Source organism: Paramisgurnus dabryanus, chromosome 2 (genome assembly GCF_030506205.2).
Source record: "Paramisgurnus dabryanus chromosome 2, PD_genome_1.1, whole genome shotgun sequence".
Taxonomy (NCBI): Eukaryota; Metazoa; Chordata; class Actinopteri; order Cypriniformes; family Cobitidae; genus Paramisgurnus; species Paramisgurnus dabryanus.
In genome coordinates, this window is record NC_133338.1 from 57,974,749 (window position 1) to 57,984,181 (window position 9,433).

At 41.8% G+C, this 9,433-nt stretch overlaps 1 long non-coding RNA gene across 1 annotated transcript; it reads right to left on the reverse strand.

The window, feature by feature from the left end:
• Nucleotides 1–434: 434 nt before the first annotated feature.
• LOC135743968 (uncharacterized) lies at nucleotides 435–9,183 on the reverse strand. The gene is made up of 3 exons (XR_010530633.1): nucleotides 9,083–9,183; nucleotides 661–934; nucleotides 435–548 (listed from the first exon to the last, which is right to left on the reverse strand). It is a non-coding gene; the product is annotated as an uncharacterized lncRNA (long non-coding RNA).
• Nucleotides 9,184–9,433: the final 250 nt, after the last annotated feature.

The window sequence follows — 9,433 nt, forward strand, 5'->3', positions numbered from 1 at the left end:
GTTTACAGTTTCAATGCAGCTTCAAAGGTCTCTAAATGATCCCAACCAAGACATAAGGGTCTTATCCAGCAATACCATCAGCATTTTTGCTGAAAAAATAAAGTACTTTTTAACCACATTATTTCGTCTAGCACTAGCCATGTAATGTGCTAGCGCGACCTTACGTATTGCTTAATCACACGGCTAGTGCAAGATGACAAGTTGTGGTTTAAACTTACATTTTAATTTTTTGGCCGAAAATGACGATTGTTTTGCTAGAAAAGACTAGGTTCACTAAATTTCATCTCGATTGAATAAAAAGGGACATAAACATCTTGGAGGATGGTGAGTAAAATATCTGGATTTTTTATGAATGTGGAGAAACACAGGGATAAATAAAACCACCGATACAGACGACATGGACATCATTACCTGTTCCATAGACCTCCACTTCACAGATGGTAAGATACCAAAATGCAGGCCTGACAACATTCACAAATCGTCCGCTCATTCCATCACACGAGTAACTTACAGCTGCAGCTTGTTCAATTCTATCAGTAACAGCACATCTAGAGAGAGAGAGAGAGAGAGAGAGAGAGGGATCAGAAAACAGAGAATTAATGCACAAATAGAAAGAACTGAAAATCAATGCAAATGGATCGATTTCATGAATTACTTTACAGGGAATTATAGTTGCCATGGTCTTCCGAGGAGTTTCCGATCCGAATCTCCACTCCGTTGATTTGGTCAGAACAGCAGTATCTCCTGGAAGCGATGACCACTGTATTAATATTATAAATATTCAAGAGATCCAACCTCCACCATGGGTTAGTTTCATTGTTTGTGGCGGAGCAGTGTGTGAAAGGATCTTGGCCACTTCTTATACCATCTATAGCTTTTATAGGTGTCCAGTTGTCAGATGACTGTGAAGCACTTCCTCTCAATGCAAAATTCTCTGAAAATACAGAAAAAAACAACATTAAGGTTTCACGTTGCCACACTTTAAACCCTCAAATCTGTGAAAAAGTTTTTATGTGAGTTCACCATTTTAAGTTCCACAAACTCAAATAAATATGAGTCAAAGAACTTCCAAACAGAGTCATTTTAATACAACAGCCCAATTTTAACAAACGCTGCAAATAATTGCTAACTTTTGGTGGTTGTGATAAGGTTTATGGTTAAGAAAGTGATTCTGGCAAAGCAAATTTACTTTGTTTTAATTTTAATACAACACTATTGGTTAGGGAGGATTTCCAGCAGCATGCTTAGCATTATTAACAGTGGCGGCTGGTCACTAGGGGGCACTGGGGCGCCGCCCCCCAAAAAGATAAATATATAATGCAAATTAATACAAAATAAAATCTATTAGTTGTACTATTTCACTGTTAGTCATGTTATCATTTATAAAAAAAAAGACATAATCAAAACTGAGTTTGTTTTGTGTGTGTCATGTTTGTGTATCTGGGGCGCACTCCTAATGAGTGTCTATGTAGGTTAGTAAAAAGGATAAAAACATGTGACCTGAGGCTGAGCTCTAATTGGCTGGTTTCGGATCCGCCCTGGGGCGTAGGACTGTGTGCCCCAAACTCTCCCAGTTATGTTGTAAGTGAATCAATAGTTTTTTATGTCTTTGACCTCATGTGATTGGATCGTTTTCAGAGTCTCATAACCGCACTGCAGATTGCCATGTAACTGCTAGATACAGTACTGATCAGTAAAAGCAAGTGAAATACCTTGAGATGAAAGAAAATATGATTTTATTCTTACAAAATCACCCTTTACAAGACATTCAGTTGAAGAATAGATAAAGGATCAAGGAGCTTGGACCAGATTGAGCAGCAGTAAATGATCATGGTTTAGTTTACATGCTTTTCCAGGACTTATTGCAAACGGAGTTGGCTAACGTTAGCTGGATGCTATGTAAGTCAAATGCCTTTTATTATTTCCCTGCTTGCTGTTTATAAGAGCTGCCTTTGCGTGGACATAATGTTCAGATAATCCAATATTTTCCGTGGCTTGGTCAACTTTGTTGCAACGTACTGGTCTGTGATTAGGCAACTTTACTATGTGTGTGTGTGTGCGCGCGCTCGCGTGCGTGCGTGTGTGCGTATGTCAGTTTACGTTAACCGAAGCATAATGTAAGAGTACGCAATCAATCTCCAGAACAAAAGTAAAACTGCGTCGTCTATCTGAGTCTCTGTTCATTTGTTCTCTTCACAAATAAATAAACACATTTGAACTTGAATATTCATCTTGTAAGTTCATGATTAGAAATGAACAGGTGAACGAAGGTGCTTCATACTTGTCTGTCTCCATTTTTTTCTCTTTTAGCCAGTCTTTGAGAAGTTTTAATGCCCATTCTGTATTTTTTTGTGTGTTGGTTTCGTAGCTGTCATGCTCTATTTTGTCAAGTTCAGTCTCAGTAAGCTCTCCGTGTCTTGTCGTTGTTCGTTCTTCTATCCACTGTTTAAATGTTTTGTTTTTTCCGTACATGTTAAAATTAATGTCAAAATGTTCCATTCCTATAATTGTGGTTTTCCAGTGTTTGTCACAAGATGGCGCCTAACAGTAATTGTAAAGAATTCGAATGTCCACTTGAGTCTTTAACTTTACGAATACTTTTATTTTGATTCAACGTGCAGCTAACATACATGCAAGCAGTAAACATGAGACTTCCGTGTGCGTTCTACGTCAACACTCATAACGTGCATACGTCAGTAGAGACGTAGCAGAACGCCCTTAAAGGTATATGAGCACATTATGTGACATCTCCCCTTTTAAGTTTTTCTTTTTTTTTCTGAGGACAAACAGTAATGCAAAACAAATCCTAACTGTTCCTATGACCAAACATTCAAAAGGTATAACGTTTGATTAAGTCACTTGTGTCTGTTGACTTAACTCATCAGACATAACACTACGCATCATATTAACAAACATTAAAACATCAGCTTTCTTCACAGGATCCTTGAACATTTCCCTTAATGTCCCTCTAGTCCACCCCACAGTCCCTGGCTAAACATATAAACACAATAGCCACATTTTCACAGTGAACCTGTGATATATATATATATATATATATTTTTTTTATAAATTCAACCTTTCGACAGGTTTACTTAGTCTACCAGACCGGGTATGGAACAGTCCAGTCTGGGTGTCTGGCGTTTTGATACTGAGGTTTGGTGATGCAGCATCAGGTGAGACCACAGGGTCGGGCTGCTGTATTGTAGCTTCCCGTTGTAGTCCATCTGAGGCTAGAGGGAGTGTGGTCTCAGCCGCTGAAGGAACATGCTGCAAGTGACGCCGGTTGCATGTTTCAATGACAAGGGAGCGTGGTGTGACGCTGTCTCCTGAGACAACGGCAGGTGTTTTCCAGGCTTTCTGATGGTCCAGCTTCATGAGGACAGGATCACCAGGCTTTAAAGGCAGCAAAGGCCTAGTTCCGTGGCGCCGATTAAAGTAGAATGCTTGTTTTCCCTTTTCCAAAGCGTCCTTACGTCTGACAGTTTCCAGATCAGGCCATTGGGGCTGTAAATTTACCTCCAATGCTGGGAGGGTTGTTTTTATCTTTCGACCCATGAGTAACTCTGCCGGGCTCACCCCTGTGGAGGTGCAAGGCGTTGACTGAAAACACATGAGGGCGAGCAGAGGGTCTTTCTGCTTCAAAATCCTTTTAGCAGTTTGAACACCTCTCTCTGCATGTCCATTCCCTTGAGGGTTGTGTGGACTCGAGGTGATGTGTGTGAAGTCGAACTCTTTCGCAAAGTCTTTAAATTCCTGGCATGAAAATTGGGGCCCATTGTCGGACACGACCTCATCTGGACAACCAAATCTAGCAAACACGGCCTTTAATTTCAAGATTATCTGTGAAGCAGTGGTTGTTCGCAGGTAAAGTATTTCCAGGAACCGGGAAAAGTAGTCTGACACAACAAGGTAAGTGTGTTTGTTATGATCGCACAGGTCCATAGCGAGTCTCTTCCGAGGTCGGTCCGGTAGAGAGGTAGAGATGAGAGGTTCTTTCCGCTGGCTGGGTTTTATCTCACGGCATACCTGACATGATTGGACTTTTTGTTGAATTTCTGATGAAATGCCAGGCCACCATATCGATGCATGGGCTCGCTCTCTACACTTAGTCAAACCCTGGTGCCCGTCGTGTATTCGGTTCAGGATGTCTGTTCTTAGCACATCTGGAATCACCATACGGCTGCCTCTGATGATAATTTCATCGCATTCAGAGAGTTCAGCTTTCATGGGGAAAAACTCCCTGATTGCTGCTGGTACTTGGCCTATGTACTCTGGCCATCCTGACTTTATGTACTGCAACACCAATTGTAGGTTACAGTCGGCTGCTGTAGCTGTCTTTATGGCCTCAAGTTTACGTGGAGTTGCAGGTATGGTGTCCACAACGGCTGCTATGTAGCACGCTACGTCTGGATGAGTGTCAGTCTCTTGTTCCAGACACTGTAGTGGACTCCGTGAGAGTGTGTCGGCCACTGTTGGGGTCTTTCCTGGTGCGTATTCAGCCATCGGTTTAAATCTCATAAGTCTCATGAGTAGTCTTTGGCACCGTATTGGCACGTTATCCAGGTCTTTCTGATTCATGAGTGGCACCAGGGGTTTGTGGTCTGTGACCAATTTAAAGCTCTCGAGGCCACACAGGTACTTTTCAAATCTCTCACAGGCCCAGACACTCGCCAAACACTCTTTCTCTATCTGTGCATATCTGGTCTCCGCATCAGACAGACAACGTGAGCAGTATGCCACAGGTTTCCATTCCCCTTCATGTAGCTGCAGCAATACCCCGCCAATGCCATAACTACTGGCGTCAGCTGAGACCGCCGTGGGGCGATTCACATCATAGAACTTCAGAACTGAGGTAGAGGTATTTGCCAAAACCCGGAGGCGGCATCCAGTGATGTAAACATGGTCGCGCCACTGAGTTTAGCTGTAATTTCTTCAGCAGTTGGAAGTACGTACCTCTCTCTCCTTACGGCCTCATTTAGCCTCTTTAAATCAACACAGATGCGCACCTTCCCATTTTTCCTTGGAACTGGCACCATAGGCACACACCAGTCAGTGGGCTCGGTCACCGGCTCAATCACCTCATTTTCCTCCATGCGTTGTAATTCCTCTTTCACTTTTTGCAGAAGAGGCAACGGGACACGACGAGCAGTGTGCACTGCGTATGGCTCAGCATCACCTCTCAACAGGATTTTAACAGGTTCGGTTTTGAGTGTTCCGTGCTCACCGAATGTTTTGTGGACTTCTTCAACCCGTTTCACCAGCCCCATCATCATTGCCGTGTCTCGACTCAGCAGATTATTTGCATTTTGGCCGCTGATGACATATACTGGAAATGTATATGGCTTTTTTTTATACTTAGTGCTGGCTTGAAACATTCCTAAACAGTCCAACTGACCCCCTGGGCTGCACAGTGTAACATTTGAGGGCTTTAATTCCTTCTCTGGAATTAGTTTGGTAAAAGTCTCTTCACCCATTATGTTTGTGTCTGCACCCGTGTCAATTTTAAATTTCACCTGTGTTGTTCCAATTCCAAGCTCTATAGTCCATTGTTCCTCAATTTTGTTTGTATTTGTGACTGCACCCAGGAAGTATGGTGTTTGTGAAACCGTCTCTGTCTCTCTCACTTCTCTGACTGATTTACTGTAACATTTCTTTTCCCAGTGACCCACCTTTTTACATTTATTGCATGTAGAGTTCAAGGCTGGGCACCTTTCCGGTTCTCTGTGTCTCAATTTTCCACATTTTCCACATTTTGGGTCTCTATAATCACTTTCTCTCTTTTTAGGTTTCCATTTGGGCTTTCCTTTGCCTAGTCCTCTTCCGGGGATTTCCTGTACCGCTGCACGTGACTCACCCTGCTGGTAAACTTGGAGTGTGACCTCCTCAGACTGGCGAACAGTTGTAATGGTTTGGGTAAGTTAGATCAGCCATTAATTGCAATCTACGTGACAGGTCTTTGTCTAAAATGCCCACAACAATACGGTCACGGATGTGTTCGTCTCTATTGACACCAAAGTCACAATGTTCTGATAACTCGTACAGGGCTCTGATAAATATTTCAGCTTTCTCACCGGGTCTCTGTGATCTCTGGTGAAAACAGGCACGCTCGTGAATCACATTGCGTTTAGGATAGAAGTATGCGTCGTATTTTCCCAACACAACGTCGATATTCTTTTCATCCGCCTAAAATTTTTATTTTGATTCAATGTGCAGCTAACATACATGCAAGCAGTAAACATGAGACTTCCGTGTGCTTTCTACGTCAACACTCATAATGTGCATACGTCAGTAGAGACGTAGCAGAACGCCCTTAAAGGTATATGAGCACATTATGTGACAGTAATCTTTATTGGCGCGGAGCGATTTTAATCGTACAAGTTGTACCGGCTATGCGTTATTACTTTGGAGCGGTTATTATTTGAAAAGAACGAACCTGCAAATGTCTCAACAGACCAATCAGAATCAAGCATTCCAGAGAGCCATGTAATAACTAAGAATAATAGTCAACTTTATAATTGTTAATATTCTGAAATAAGACCGTCTTAATGGCGTATGCAGCCAAGAAATGCGACCTCCGGAGGCTGCAGCCTCACACCATTGCGATACCTCCATATGAAGACGTTGTTCTGCAGGTTCGTCGTCTTCATTTTCATCTCGCTACGTTTCCGACTCTGGCTCAAACATGTAAGGCTGGATGGACAAGTCTTACGTTGTTGACATTTTGTGAATAACGAGTGAATAAAAAGTTTCTGTGCCGCTAGATAATAGTATATCTGCTATAAAACTACAAAAATGGCCAAACGGGGTGGAGTTTAACCGAGGCTGCGTCCGAAACCGCATACTGTATAGTAGGTACTGAATTAGATGAAGTACCTACTTACTTGGCATTAAAACAGTAGGTACTGTATAGTATGAATCCGGGTAGTATGAATGAGATTCGGACGTACTACATCCGCCATGTTGCTACATCACGTGACATACGTCGTCATGTCATTTCAGCGCGAAAACAGCCGCGTGCCTTTTCTTCTTCGTTGGATAACTCCTCGTCCGGGGCATCATGGGATAGTGAAGCGTCCATCGTATGCACACTGCAAAATCTAACCGGAAGTAGCAGGTCATCCGGGTACTTTTCGCATACTGTTTTTCGAATACTATGTATTCGGACATACTACTCGCCTTGCCTACTGCTTTTCGCATACTATATAGTATGTAGTAGGCGGTTTCGGACGCAGCACGAGTGTCACCTCTGCAACCTGGAGAGGGGGCAGGGTATGACGTGCATTTAAAAAGACAGCACCAAAATGAGTTGCTCTCAGATGCACATCAGAAAAGGGCTAAAAAAGGGGGCCTGTGGAGCTATAATAATGAGGAATTCAGACCCAAGCATTGCAGTTCCGCTTTATATAGACCTCAAATAGATGATTTATATATAACAAGGACAGACTTAAAAGCATGATTTGTCTGCTTTAAGGGATGCAACGTCTGCAACCTGTGTGTATAACAAGTCCTTTGCAGATTCAGGAGAGCCACACAACAAACAAACAAAAAAAAGTATCCAGCGGTTTTCAAACTGGGTTGAGACCATTTATTTGATGTCAGGTAGTTTGAAATAGCAAAAAAAACTTGGATTTAATTCATACAATGAAAAAATAAACTACTCTCATTTAAAAGACCATTTTTTTTTTGCATTACCAGATTATTATTTTTTTGCATATTTCTATAAAAATATTTTGGTGGGTCCTGAGATAGATTTTAACTGTCTTAGTGGTCTTATTTTCAAATCCAAATGTTAACAAGTATGATGGTAGCCCATATTCGAAATATGACATTTAACCAAAGACAGTAAAAGAAATGGACACAGCGACCCCATTGGATTTAACGGAGACAAGTGAAGTCAATTAGAAGCCCGCACTTCCTGGGGGTCTGCGTACTGCGCAGTAGAGCCCTGCATGTGCCAAAAACTCCAGCCCTAACATGGCTTTGGCCGGTAGTGTTCAAGCCCTACCCGACCCGACCCGAGACCAATATCAATCACTTTTAAGCTCTCTCTGATGTGCGCGCTCTTTGATGTGTGCTCTCTCTCTCTCTTGGATGTGCGCTCTCAGATGCATGTCTCTGCTACACATGCAAACACACACACACAATGAGGAGAGACGCTCAAATAAGCCTGAGCCCGACCCAAGCCCGGTCTGTAAAAAAAAAACGGCCCGAGCCCGGCCCAAATGGGCTTAGCCTGTCGGGCCCCGACGGGCTTGCAAGGCTCTACTATGCAGACTCAAACTGAGCTTGATGACGTAGATGTCACGTGAGCAACCTGTCTGACAATTGTAAGTCTTCTAATAGCTGTGCCAAGAGAAATCTGAATCACTCATAGACAGTAAAAGGAACAATTAAACAATTTTGTCCCATTGCTTTTATGGACTCTCTATAGGCTTCTCTCTTGACTTTATGCCTTAAGTATTAAAGGTAAAAAACAACTTGTTTTTATGAAATGTAAATAAAAAGTACAGAAAGGTACAAAAGAAGTAGTATTCGTTTAAAGTTTGCCAACAAAAAAAAAACACTCTAATAAAGTACAGATACTTGAAAAAAAAATTACTTGAGTAAAGTAAAAATACTTCTTTGCACCTGTGCCATTAGGTCACGACTGCACCCCTGTACAGGGTCGACGTTAAATTTGAGGGGTTTATGGATTGTGAATATCAGCTGATGAATAAAGTCTTTTTAATGACTTGCGTTTCTAATCATTTTATTATGCTGTAAGCACTTAGGGGCAGTTTCCCGGACAGGGATTAGCTTAAACCAGGACTAGGCATTAGTTTAATTAGTAAATATAGTTTTAACAAACATGTCTTACTAAAACATTACTGGTGTGCATTTTGAGGCAAAACAAATGGCACTGATGTATGTATTGTAAGATATGTCAGTGCACATTGTTTTCAGTTTGGACAGCTCTTACATTTATTTTGGTCTAGGACTTTTCTAATCCCTGTCTGGGAAAACGCCCCATAGTTTATTTAATGCAATAAGCAAAGGCTAAAAAAAGTACAATTTAAAGTGATAATAAAAAATAATAACTCACCTGTTCCATAGACCTCCACTTCACACACAGAGAGCTGAGATTTTCGTCCAGTCATGACTACGTTGATATAACGGCCCACCATCCCATTACATGAATAACTGAAAGAAACTCCTACTGAAAGATTAGAAACTACAGCACATCTAGAGAGAGAGAGAGAGAGAGAAAGAGTGATCAGTAATAAGAGGATTAATGCGCCTGATAAAATCAATCAATGACTTCATGAATAACTTTACATTGAATTGTTGTTGCCGTTGTTTTCCAGCGAGTCTCCGATCCGAATCTCTGCTCCATTGGTTTGATCAGCACAGCAGTCTCCTCTGTTACTGATGACCACTGTCATAACTGCATAAC